This window comes from Castor canadensis, chromosome 8 (assembly GCF_047511655.1).
Source record: "Castor canadensis chromosome 8, mCasCan1.hap1v2, whole genome shotgun sequence".
Taxonomy (NCBI): domain Eukaryota; kingdom Metazoa; phylum Chordata; class Mammalia; order Rodentia; family Castoridae; genus Castor; species Castor canadensis.
The window spans coordinates 23618437-23621658 of NC_133393.1; the positions used below are offsets into that span (position 1 = coordinate 23618437).

A 3222-nucleotide genomic window follows, 5' to 3' on the forward strand; every position below is an offset into this window, starting at 1 on the left:
TTAGAATTCTGACAAAAAAATCCCAGATAACTGCTCTAATTAAATACAAAAAGTATATATATATTTTAAAAGACCTTAAACTTGCTTTTACATCTGAAATGTGTAAAATTTTACCTGCAACATTTTCTTCAGTCCATCAGCAAGAATTCCCAGCCTACATGCAAAAGTAGCATCATCTTTTTCTGCTCATGTATGACTTAGATCACACCCCAGTACATATGGACAAAAAGTAAATGTATAATAAAAAGATTGAATGAATCAGGAGAGGCTTTCTGGTCTTGAATTCTTCACCCACTAATAATGAAGCTGCACTGTATGCAGCCTAAAACACACCAAACAGCTTTAAAAGTGTAGGCATTACTTCAAATGATCCAACTACCAAAAGAATAAGAGCTATTACAATAAGAGGAAGTAATGAATATCCTATAACTCCAAGAACTTTGCCATATGCAACTTCTCCACCAAGAACTCTGGCCTGTAAAAAAATATGTATCAGTGAACCACATATCCAAATGGTTATGATCCCTGAGACCAACATATAATGATATATGGTGGTCCATATAACAATATCATGAAAAAAAAGAACAACTACAGGATTGTCTATCACCACTTGTCTATTAAAATCAAGAGATGGCATTGGCATGAAAACACATCAGATTTTGTAGTAAATATCCCATGGATGTATATCCATTTCTTCCAAGAGTGGCTTGTTATCTTCAGAATCATCATCTTCAACTTCCAAAAGTCAACCATACCCTCTTTTGTCTCCTATATGTGGTAGGTGTAGATTCATTGATAAAATCTTCACTGAGGTTTAATTTCACGTCTGTAGTTGCTGTAGAACCACTGAGATCTTCCAGGTTGGCTAAGGAGACAAAGGTTAAGTCTGAATTTCTGGGTGTGTAAGCAGGGGTGGTCCTGCAGCTGCATCTCCAAGCCAGCGGTGGTGGGCACAGTCTTGTTAAGTAGAGAGAATTGATCCAGGTGACCCCATCCTTTCCCCTGATCCAGTATATTTTCTGGACACGTTTCCATGTCCCCCTCAGGCACTCTACTCAACTTGCCATAGATTTTCCTCAGTGATTTAAAAGCTAGCATGGAGAAACAATGTCCCTGACCTCCAGACTTACTGCTTTCCAAAGTCATCTGCATAGGATTATACACCTGCCATGTCTATCAGCCTCGTTAGTGAGAAAAGCCAATCACTGGACCCAGAGAGTAATCTGGCTCCAGGAGATTTGCAGGACACAAATAAAGCTGCATCTGCCTTCACCTTTGAGATGTTACCAAGCTGATTAAAAAATGAAAGGCATGTCTTACAAAAGGAAGTCCTAATACTCACCAATTGTCCATTTGGTAGGCACAGAACCCACCTTGGCCACCCAGAGCCATTGTCTAATAATTAAGGGTTGCTAGACTTTGACTGATGACTTGTATTTAACCAGCTCAGAACGTATGGAACCCACAATTTGACCACCACATATAAGCTTGTCTCCCACTTCTAAGCAAGAGGTCCTTTCTCCTGTCTTTTTAAATTTCTGCCTACTTTTATCTTGTCATACTAAAATTAATTCTTGTTAAAATTTCAAAATAAAATAAAATGTTACTTATCAAAATTCAAATGAAAAGCCAGATATAAAAAAACAGAAAAAAAACAAAGGATGTAAATATTGACTCATCTATTCAAAAACTGAGGGGAGATTTAACTACAGCAATAACCAGGAAAAAATAGTAATACTTTAAATTATTTAACTCATTTGAAAAAAAATTGTACAGTCATGCTCTCTAAAAGCACTGTTCATATAGAGCTGTGAAGAAAACGACAAAATTCCTACATTTAAGAGTTTACATTCTCATGGAGGAAGGACAAAAATATTTAGTTAATTATGGAATATATTAAATGGTGGTAAGTACTAAGGAGAAATTAGAGTGGTATAAGGATTGGAGGAGGGTGGCAAGTTTGAACAGCTTGTCCAGGAAAAAATCTCAACAGGAAGGTGACGAAAATAGGAAACAGTTGTATGAAATCTGGAGGAAGAGTGTTCAAAGCACAGGACAGAGTAAGCACAAAGCATATTCCATGGAACAGCAAGGAAGCCAGTTTGGTTAGAACAAGTACTCAAATGGTAAGTGTCAGAGTATTAGGTCAGAGACAGCGTTCTAGTGACTCCACTGGTAAGCCTTATAGACTACTGTCAGTATCAGAAAGATACAAAAAGGACCTCAGTGGCAGAATCTAGCCCCAACATGGCAAGCAGGTAAAGAGAATCAACAGATGAGAAGAGAATTGAAAATCAAACTGGGGTCAGATGTGGTGGTACACATCTTTAATCCCAGCTGCTCTGGAAGCATCAATAGGAGGTACATGGTTTGCCATGTGTGGTCCCAGATACTAAAGAAGCACAGGTAGGAATATGGTGGCTTGAGGCTTGCCCAAGAAAAGTTAATATGAGACTTATTGGAAAAGAAATTGAAAAAGTGGAAAAAAGACTGGGTATATGGCTCAAGTGGTAGAGCTCCTACTTACCAAGTGTGAGATACTAAGTTCAAACCCTAATATTGCCCAAAAAACAAAAAAGAAAAGAATCTGCAGAAAGGTAGTCTTGGAGCAGGAAGCCCTGAATAAGTGGACAAAGTTTTGGGGAAAAGGAAGAAACCTAGAGTTAATTACTTATTCTATGGCAACCCTAGGTTAGTTTGATTTTCAAGTGAACATAAAAATTCTCCCTCTTTCAGCACTAGGCACTCACACTAAGGTTGATTTGTATGGAGAGAAAAAAAACAGCATAGAAATTTTGTCTGCCGTTTGTGAGTTGAGATTTTTGTATAAATGTGAATATTTGCACCTGTACTCAAATGAGCAAATGGCAACTAAAATACTATTTTATGATCCTATGAGGTCCAGAGTCCAGCAACTGCACTTCTTGTAGATTACTTTCCTACTCCATTTGGCTGCAGAGCTCAGATGCGAAATCCTACTTTGTGAGACTGGCACAGATATACTTCCCTGGGTGGACTAGTGTACTCCCTCTGGGTTTATATAGGGAGCACAAAGACATTCCTTCTCCTACCAATACAGATGAGAACATAGCAGGGAATTTCCTGTATGCCAGGAGTGACAGACCTGAAACCAACCCCTTCCTGAGATGATGACTCAGCTGAAAGATCAATTACTTACAAAGTATGGAAAACATGAAGGTGAGTTATATTTTAGTTACTGCA

The 3222-nt window shown here is 38.1% G+C and overlaps 1 pseudogene; it reads right to left on the reverse strand.

The window, feature by feature from the left end:
• Positions 1 to 202: 202 nt before the first annotated feature.
• LOC109674256 (protein YIPF4 pseudogene) lies at positions 203 to 1392 on the reverse strand (annotated as a pseudogene).
• Positions 1393 to 3222: the final 1830 nt, after the last annotated feature.